The following is a 10,593-nucleotide window of genomic DNA, read 5'->3' as shown; positions in this document are numbered from 1 at the left end:
TATCGTTAAAATTTAGGGGAAAAGGGGGCCTTCCAGAAATTTTTCGCCAACTAAACGTTTAGCTATGTACATCATTCTGTTCAACAATTAGTTTTTCACATGGTTCAGTTGTTTTTGTTCACTTTTTGATGCATTCTCGAATGTTACGAGAAGTTTTTTTTTTGTAATATATTGCAAGTATTTAAGGGAAATTGAGGCAAAAAGAACTTCATTCATTAACAGAAATTAAGCGGTGTCCATCATTTTATTCATCAATCAGTTTTACACATGTTTCAATGTTTTTACCTTTTCTGATGCTTTCTCATTCGTTACTACGATTTTTTGGTTCATATTTTATGAGTTTATGAATGCATTTATGGAAAATTGGGGAAAATGAAACTTTCCTCGTCAACTCAGTACTAAGCGGTGTTCTTCATTCGATTCAGCAATGAGTTTTCCACCTGATTCAATGTTTTATTTCATCAGTTCAATTGCATTCGTTTGTTACAAATTTTTTTAAAGAAATTTAGGGTGGTTGTGGCTTCCCAAGCAACCAAAAGTCATATACAGTGAGGGGCAAAATAAAGTGTCCAAATTATTTTTTTATCATTTCTTTTATTTTTCTGGTTAAAATTCATCGAAAACACATCGTAATCATTTTTAAAATATTGTTTATTGTGTTCTTTTCAATTTTTGTTAATGTTGCGCTGGTAAAAAAAGAAAGTTTTTCTGATAGAAAAAAAAACAATTAATATTCCAAAAAAAAATGGGCAAAATAAAGTGTCCAACTCAAAAAACAATATAATTTCGATAAGTTTCCATCGCGAGGCCCCTCGAATTTGTTTGTTTTGTGTATTTTGACGTTTCATAAACAACTGGCTTGGCTCTGGAGTATTCAAACAGGTGTCTACATTCAAATTAGTTATAAAATATGGAGAACGCATAAATTTCTGGTTCCATTCCGTTGTCCATCCGGAAACTGGTTGTTCGTGATGTGAATAACGGTCAAACGCACCGGGAAGTGGCCAAGTACTACGAAATCAGCAAGACAGCGGTATAAAAAATCATGAAAAAGATGAAAACGTTCGAATCGGAGATGAATCGCCCAGGAAGAGGACTGAAGCCCAAGACAGATGCCAGAACGGACAAGAAAATCATTCTTCAAGTGAAGAAAAACGCAATAATAACGATCCGGCAGATACAGGAAGGGCTCCAATTTTCGGTATTGCGTTGTACTGTCCGTCGCCGCATCCATGCAAAGGAGTACCATAGAAAGATCGCAGTGAGAAGGCCTTTCATCAGCCAGGTGAACAAGGCTAAGCGGCTCAAGTTCGTCAAGGAACACGCCGATAAACGGCTCGAGTACTGGAAAACATTGTTGTGGGCCGACGAATCCAAATTCGAGCTATTCAACCGGAAGAAGCGGGATCATATATGGCGCAAGTCGGGTGAGGAGCTCCAAGATCGCCATATCCAAGGAACAGTCAAGCACGGAGGAGGTAACGTGATGGTGTGGGGGTGCTTTTCTTGGGGTGGGGTGGGCAATTTGGTAAAAATTGACGGAATCATGACAGCTGAGTCATATTCCAATATCCTGCGGGAAAACCTCGAGGTATCCCTCATCAAGACGGGCCTCGAAGAGCGCTACGTTTTACTGCAGAATAACGATCCGAAGCATACGGCCAATCTGATGAAGTCATTTTCCCGTTCCTGCAGCATCAAACCCCTTGAACGGCCCCCACAAAGTCCTAATCTGAACCCCATCGAAAATCTGTGGGCCATCCTCGATGCTATGATTGATAAGAATGGTGTGACAAATTAAAAATACCTATTTTGATGCCATGGAGCATGCGTGGGAGGAACTCGACCCACAACACTTGCACAACCTTGTTGAAAGTATACCGAAGCACTTGTAGGAGGTGTTGAAGGCCGAAGAAGGCCATACCCATTATTAAATCGTTCTTGTTTGCCTTCAGTTTGAATCAATTTGAAGCTGTACCAATCTGGACACTTTATTTTGCCCCTGTTTTTTTTGGAATATTAACTGTTTTTTTTTTTCTATCAGAAAAACTTTTTTTTTTAACAGCGCAACATTAACAAAAATTGAAAAGAACATAATAAACAATATTTAAAAAATGATTACGATGCATTTTCGTTGAATTTTAACCAGAAAAATCAAAGAAATTGAAAAAAAATAATTTGGACACTTTATTTTGCCCCTCACTGTATTTACTTGAATGAAGGCATTGAAAGTTACATATTGGCTGATAAAGAGAATCAACTGTCCAATTCCCTTTAGTGAACTTTATGTACTCATTAATGAACTTGAAAGTTGCAAAAGTGATTAATATGTACGTTGTATGTGACTTGTTTTGCCCAATTCCCATTAGTGAACTATATGTGCTCATTAACGAACTTGAAAGCTGCAAAAGTGATCTATACGTACGTTATACGGGACTTAAGTCACATAAAGAGCACAAAAGTGCCCAATACGGGATTTGGTAAGTCACATAAAGGGCACAAAAGTGCTCGAACGGGATTTGATAATTCACAAAAAGTGCATTGATGTGCTTTCAAAATCAAATCACCACTTCGAGTTTTAGTTTCAGTTAGAACAACATCTAGGCGTGGTCTTGTGGTAGCGTGTTTGATTCTCACCACGAAGATCGGGGTTCGATCTCCAAGCCGGGCAAGTTTTTTTTCAACAAGTAATTTAGTAATTGAGTGACCATTCTGATGGAATATATGTAGGAAATGTAGGAAAGAAGCAATTGAGCAATTTGTCGAGTTTGAAATCCGGCGCGTTGCATCATGGCGGCACCGGTACAGAACACAGTAAATAATCGAGAGAAGGTTATATGAACCGAAGCCAACGGTTCAGTTGAGATAGAGAGAAATTTTTTAGCTAATTGTGCGATTTTTTTGGAAGCTGAATTAAAAAGCCGCTGGAAGCTGAATAGAAGATCATTAAACTTGTTTTGGAACTTGAAAGTATCAATAAGAACTTAAATTTTGAGCTGCATAGTACTTCATATCAACGATGGGGCTGAGTAAGCATTTTTGTAACTGTTTTATGAGACTTTTGGTTGCTTGGGTTTACTCATCAACTTCACGCGTAGCGGTGTACATCATTTAATGCAGCAATAAATTTTACACCCGATTCAATGTTTTTGCATCTGTTAAAACAAATTCTCGTTTGTAGAGATGTATTTTCCAACGAACTGGTAGAACTTAGGGGAAATCGGGGTGACTAAGGCTCTTCATTTTGTTCCACCATTTCTTCCTCCCTGTTGGATCCCGAGTCATCCTACCATTCTTTTTCATCTTCTGCTTGACAATTGCCCAATATTTTTCGATAGGGCAGTTGAGTCCACCCCGTTATCGCGAAACCTCTTTGTTGTAGTGGCAGCTTGCCAAATCTGGCCAAAACTTTACTGGTCCTTTGTTAGATCCAATGTACGGAAAAATACACAGCAAAATAATGTGTTGTGATATTACATCAAAAACTTGCACATACCTTGAGTCGCAAATGGTACCTAATATTACATTACATTACCCGGCTTGATAATCATTGGATAATTTTTGTACCGCAAATGCAAATCTGCCGAATTTCCTTAAAATGAAAAAAAAAAATCAAAATATATTTGAAGCTATAGAATTGCTTACATTTTTATAAAATTTTGATAATATTTACAAGCCAAACAAATAAAGCTGAGGTCCGTAATCCGTTTCTTACCTTTTGAAATTAATAAAATTGGAACGTCAACTGGGGAAAATATTGACTACTTGATGCGATATCACATAGAAGGTTGTGATATTACCCTAAACGCCTCAACATGTTCGCTTTCGCGTACGTCGTTTAGATTTATTATTACAACAGAAAGCCATAACACTAAATCATCTCCAGAAATTCGTCATGCTTTACATTTTTTTTTTGCTGTGTATTTTTTCTCAGGCACTCCTTTGGAGTCCATGGTCTTGTTTGTCACAAAAACCGGGATTTTTCGTCCGCAGCTGCAAATACCTTGCCAGATCAAACACTTTATTGCAAATTTATCGGCAAAAACGAGTTTGAACTTAGCAGGGGCATCACCCCGACCAGTGACTTTGTAAAATTTTTGGTCAGGAAGCTGCCCAGAATCCATCTTCATGTTCGTTTCGTCATCCATGAGTATGCATCCGTCGTACTTCGTTAGAACTTTGTTGTATAACTTCCGGGCACGGTCTTTGACTTTCTGCTTCAATTTCCGGTTTGGTTGCTTACTGGCCCGATAGGATTGTATTCCTTCGCGTAGACGAATCCTTCTGACGGTCGGCATTGAATTTCTTGACGATATCATAGTCCGACGTCCCTGGGTTTGCCTTGATAGTTCTCAATACCTTCAAATGCAATTTCCGATCCTTATTTCCACTATGACGCTTGGTATGAACCTATCGATCGATATGCATCTCACGGAAACGTTTGAGAACGATGCACGCGGTCGATTTGACCATTTTTAACGATTTCGCGATTTTTGAACCCGACCACGGGTGTTTGACGTGGGTGTCCATAATCAATTTTCGTTTCGCAGCTTCCATTACTTGTAACATTTCTTATACAAAACGAATCGTAATTAAATGTTCAGCACTGATAGAGGACTCCGAAACAAAGTATTTTCAAAACATTCGAAAAAAGTCATCCGAACTTCGTTGAAATTTCTTAGTGTATTGCATATTTCATAACATTGTTAAACTAAATAGGTTAAAGAATGATATCCAATCTAATATTTAATCTTGTTGTAGAAAAATATTTTGTTTCCTAGTTATAGTTGTAGTCAGAATAGAAATAATTTCTACAAATCATACCTCTAAATCTCCTCAAACACTTACCTACTTTCGCAATACACTATTCAACATTCTAAACCGCTCCACAAGTTCATGCAATAGGAAGATGTTATCCTAAACCGGTTCCTTTTACCGGCTTAATTTGTAACTTCAACTTCAACCATCAGCTGATAGATGTACCGACCAAGTATAAAGTATAAAGTAAAAAGTATATGTAGGTGAACAAACGATGTGTGAATAAATGTGTTGGCATACTGTAAGAGGCCTACGGTACGGAACCATATGATCTGTTCAGTTGTTTCAGATCGTGTTTGATCCATGTAAAGCCCGGCAGGGGGTCTTCTCACTTTCAAACGACTGCAAGAGAAAAAATATTGAACTAGGATGGTACCTTTTCACTTTCGTTTGTTGAATTTGGCACTGAGGCTTGATGAATGAATATTTTAGAAGGTTTTTTTTTAAAGTTTTTTAAGGTTCAGATTTGGCTCTACAAATTTTTGATGATTCAAAGGCCCTTTTTCAAATCGAACCCAAAATTACTTTGGACCACCCTACGGCTACAAGGGTAGGGTTATAATTGTAAACGATGAGTTGCCACCCGATGATGGTGATTCGGTCTCAGAAAAAAAGCGGTTTGAAGATTAATCTTACTCTTTCATACGCGCTCGCGAGGGATCGTTCAATGTAAGTCCTAAATACATGCGCCCGGTACCCAAAGCTATCTGAATGGGCCTCAACCGGTAACTTTTGATATTTCTAGATCACCGGCAAGCTGGCAGAAGGCCACGTGCTGCCCGATGGGTGAATCGACTCGACATTCGACTCAATTGTCCTCCGGGTGCCACCGCTTATAAATTAGATTGATCGTCTAGGTGACAGGTTCATAGATGATGATGGTTCCAGGCGAGGTTTGTTGTTGAACATTTGCTACTATTGGAAACGGTTCATACGTTTTTTAGCATTTTTTTTTATCAAACTTTCATTTTTAGTTAAGTTTAAAAAAGCCCAACAATTTATATCATTCAACCTGCGCACTTGAGGTCAGCATTTAAAAGTTTAGTACTTTTTATTGCTGTTTTTTTTTCTCTAAGTACACCTTCACTGTAAACCTTTGAGACCATAAAGCTATAACGACTAGCAGCAGCACGGAAAAAATTGCCTCTAGAAGAGTGACAATTGATCATGTTCTGTGTACTTGAACCTTTCCCAAGTCTACGAGCTAAAAAGTGCTGCTACAGTTAGAGAATCAGGTATGGTCCAATAAACATTGTGATTAATATCGGTTTGCCTCCGGATCTAGAGCTGATCGATGTCTTCTGGTTGTCAAGACACGGAACGGATGAAACTTATTTGTCTAACGTTTTATTAGTTGGGATTTCGGATTTTACCTTTCTGAACGCTGCCATTGTTGATAAGGTCAAGTACAAGCCTTGACAGATGATTGTTTGCATAGTTTGTTATGTGTGAACGCGAACAAAAACAACAAACATCTGTATGCGGGAAAAGGCTGCACTCGTTTCCAATTTATTCCGAACCGTGACGTTCGACTTAAGATCAAGCTGAAGCTTCCTAGAATTTGTCACACTCCGAAACGGTCGCATCAGCTAATCCTCCAAACCAGTCAAACGCTCATAAAAGATTGAAGAATTCCAAGGAGGAAATCTCTTTTCTACGAAACGCGCGGCTGATTGTTGGTCGCGCAAAATAAATTCAAATTAAGACAGAACCCATTCCAGCAGAAGAACATCCGTAGGCAATAAATCTTATCGTCAATCCCCCGAAAAATAACCATAAACAGCTCACTCAAATGTCTTCTCCTCGTTCCAAATGGTAGGAATTGTTTAATTTTTGTTTCTGTTTAGTGCTCACATAAAAAAAAAACAAAACAACAACAATAACGATAGCCCGCTCATTAGTCAAGCATTTGTAAAATCGGTATCAACATGATCTTTAACAAATTTGCCGCAAATGGATCTCAAGCTCCTCAATTTTGAAAAAAACGTCGATGACAGACAACTCCATTCAATGGTAATTATATATTTTCCCAAATCACGTGTCATCTCCTTTAAGTGTTGTATTTTTTATTTGGAAAGACTCAGCGATTTAAGTACCTACCAAGCTAGTTTAATGCCCCTGAAATCATTACAGTTAGTGAGCAACCTTTAACATACAGCTGCTGGCGATGGCGGATTTTTTTTTTCATCTGCATAAATATAAATCTAAATAAACTGCATTGCAAACAATATTATTCACAGGTTCGCTGGATTTTACTGTTTTAATATTAGTTTGCTTACCGTGGGAAACGGAATTTTTAAAAAAATATTTCTTTCAATAAATTTACTGAGATAGCTATGTTAAAGAGGTTAATTGTTCGTTTAATCTTTTCCTTCTCATGGTAGCAAAAGTGATTCACAACTTGGTACAGCCCGCATGTTAGTTCTACTAGCGATCGCCAATATGCGAATTGAACAAACATGGGTTTCAACATTTTTTAAAGTTGATGTGTGAAGGAAGACTTGCCCTAGCAAGTGTAGTTTTTTTTTATTAGTTGATCATCCAGGTGTTGGTCCATGTATCCCTACTTCCAATCCGGACCTATGTATATCGAAGGCTGTACCCGAGATGAGAGACCAAGTCCGCGCTTAAGCGTTACTCAATTTCAAGAGTCAAAAGTCCAGCATACCCTGCCTTATGAAGACTAAGGACCTCTCCTCTGACGACTAGAGGTTCGGCATTTACTCATAAGTCCAGGCTCGCTTGGTTTGCACGACTATCGTGCGCTCCGCATCTGTTCGAGACCACTGCAAGAGACCAATGACCTCTCCTCTAACGAGGCCCTCTCCTCTTTGTTTGTCCGTGTGCCGAATCAAGAGCAGCTTATCCTGGACACGCGCCTGTCAAAGCAAACGTCCGGGGCTTTAGAAAACTACTCGGATGATTCCCGGCGAAGACGTCACCCTAAACCGACTCGAGTGACTCATCCGCCGACGACGTGAAGTCACCTCACCCGAGAGTATTTCGCTGCGTAAATACTCTTCCCCCTACGAGTTCGACTGCGAAGGAGGTCAAGCCTTATCCCCACAGCTTCCGTCGTGGAGCGCGTTCTACTCAGATACTCCGCGGCGACATGCGTAGAAGGTACACACTATTAATTTTTTGGTGTAAATTTATGTCAAAAAGGATGCACAAAAAAGAAGCATCACTTTTGACATAAAATTACACTGGAAAATACAGAAACGCTTGAAGACATAAAATTTCCGGCTATAATTGAATAGCACATTCGACATAATATTACATCATCAATAATGTAAATTTACGTCAAGTAGGACGCACAAAAGCGTAGCATCGTTTTTGACATAAATTTAGATCATTGATGATATAATATTGCATCGTGATAATGTCATCGTCTAGAATGTGGATAATTCTACTGAATCAAAGCAATCGAAAAATTCCTTTTAATTTAACCACAGTATAAGAAAAGTTCAGATATCGGCATTTCGATAGCAACTTACTATCTTCTTCAGTGAGCGTTTTTGATTGAAAACGCTCACGGATAAAAATAGTAAGTTGCTATCGAAATACCGGTATCTGAACTTAGCTTATAACGTTGTTGAATGAAAAAAAAAAATCTTTCGATTGCTTTGATTCAGCGTCGTTTACATTTTTAGTAATAGGAGCTTTCGGAAACACTATTTCAGAGGCATACATTTCATTTTAATATTCATATTCTTATATTGTTTATGCAGCTTATTCCAAAAAACACAATTTAATTTAAAAAAAAATTACGGGAAATAACTAATTTAACATCGAGCGTCATCATCGATTTAAATTTAATCGAGAGGCATGTTTATGTATTGATATCGGACATTGGATTTAAATGTCACAGAAGGGAAAAATTATCACAATTGTTTGCTGTTCACTCTGCTAGCAAGTAACATCACATTATCATCAGTGGCAGTTGGCATGCCTTATTTCAGCCACAGTTTGGCTAATATCGGCTCAGCATTGATGCTTAGAATAAAACATTCTATCAGTGCTTCTGTATTTCGAATCATGCTTTAAAGCTCCTCATCTAAACTTAAAAAAAACTAGAAATTTAAAAAAAAATTATGCTAAAACTAATCAAAGGTTCTGGTGATATTCAAATTCAGGAATGGATAACAAATCCAAGTAGGTAACAAATCAACATGAATTAAATTTTACAAATTTTATTCATTCTTCAATTGTATCATCAATAGTTATTAAACTTATAAAGCTTTAACAAAATATACACATCAATAATTTTGATAATCGTTTTTATACATTAGAATGTTGTGTATCATCTTTTATTATATCTCTTCTTCCAGGCGCCATTTTAATGGCTCGCAGCCTGCTTCACATTTTATCCAACTGATATTTATTTTGGTTGAAAAAACCAAAAACTTTGATACAGTTTTATTTGGTACTTCCTGAATGAATCATGATGCGCAAAACGTAGAACATGTATTACGGAGACCTGCAAGAATGATAGAAGATGTTAGTTTATTGGACATGCTAGTGAATAAGTATAATTAGTATTCGGATAATTTAAAATAACTGTTATTGTTTAAAATATTGTAACGATTATTTTTTAAACATAATTTTTTCAACCTCATTAATTATGAATTACGACGTACGAACAGCTAAATTATCTTGGTGTAATAATTTCGTAATCTAGTAGTAACTAAAATAATTCAAACCACCACGATACATCTGGGTTAGAATCTCAACGTTTCAAGTTGAGAGAGTTTCATTGTCCATTTTTCCACGTCGATTATATTGCTTGGCTCTTTTAATTAAGATTATTCGCTAAACCCTTTCTGCAGGTGATGAAATAATAATGACTCCAATTATGTTAAGTTCGTGTGTTGTAACATCTTTTCTACAGCGGATCCAGAGAAACCTCTGATCAATCTGCGACAAGAGCTATTTTCAGGTGATTCACTAAATTTCCGTACGGGCATTACATTTCCCATTATTAAACAAAATTCCTCGTCTACTCACCGGTTTGTGTAAGAGTCGCTGTGTAACCAGTATAACACATAACATCTCTGCCAAATTGGTACTGCAAAAATCCTCCTGTTTTCGGAAATAGTTTCCGCTTTTCGAACTTTTGGAAGCTATAAAAAAGAAAATAAACTTTTTTAAAATAACTCAAATATAACATTCAGTTTTCCACTTACCTGTTAATCCCAGAACCTAATATAGTGGTTGTCCTAAGGTTTTTCTGTAATACCATTGTTCGATTGCACGGTAGCCCTAAAGAAATACTAAATTTGATTATACGGATTAAGCGGATTTGATTGTAATTTCTTCGCAAATAAACATTTGTAACAGCAGTGCGACACGCATAAACCGTTTACGAATCTCTGGTTTGGAAAAACCTAATGCCCCATTTAGTCATGCTGAAAATTAAAAACTCAAAACCGTGTTTGAACAATCGTTTCAATCAAACTGCGTAGTACTGCGGATAGTAATATCACACAACTAACTCAATAAGAAAGAAAAGTTCAAACGTCGAAATCTTCGTTATAACGCTCATTAAAACGGCAGTTTAGGTTATAAATCTATCTGAACATAATAGGACTCACGCAAAGAATTAAAGATGAGAACTTTCTCTAATTCATTTTGTTATTACTAACTCCAATGTATTCCTGGGAACAAAATCTCCAATCATCGAAGAAACACTGGATTTTTGTGTAAACTGATTAAAATCTAAAAATAGAAAAAATAGAGAAATACTTAATGGGTTTTGATAACAAATAACCAATA

General features: G+C 37.1%; 1 long non-coding RNA gene across 1 annotated transcript; it reads right to left on the bottom strand.

Annotated features, from left to right (window-relative positions):
- Positions 1 to 9,054: 9,054 nt before the first annotated feature.
- LOC129751051 (uncharacterized) lies at positions 9,055 to 10,138 on the bottom strand. Its single transcript, XR_008738580.1, has 3 exons — positions 10,005 to 10,138; positions 9,826 to 9,941; positions 9,055 to 9,298 (listed from the first exon to the last, which is right to left on the bottom strand). It is a non-coding gene; the product is annotated as an uncharacterized LOC129751051 (long non-coding RNA).
- Positions 10,139 to 10,593: the final 455 nt, after the last annotated feature.

Source organism: Uranotaenia lowii, chromosome 3, assembly GCF_029784155.1.
Source record: "Uranotaenia lowii strain MFRU-FL chromosome 3, ASM2978415v1, whole genome shotgun sequence".
Lineage (NCBI taxonomy): Eukaryota > Metazoa > Arthropoda > Insecta > Diptera > Culicidae > Uranotaenia > Uranotaenia lowii.
Note: the sequence above shows the minus strand (reverse complement) of the source record. Positions and strands in the feature narration are given on the sequence as shown.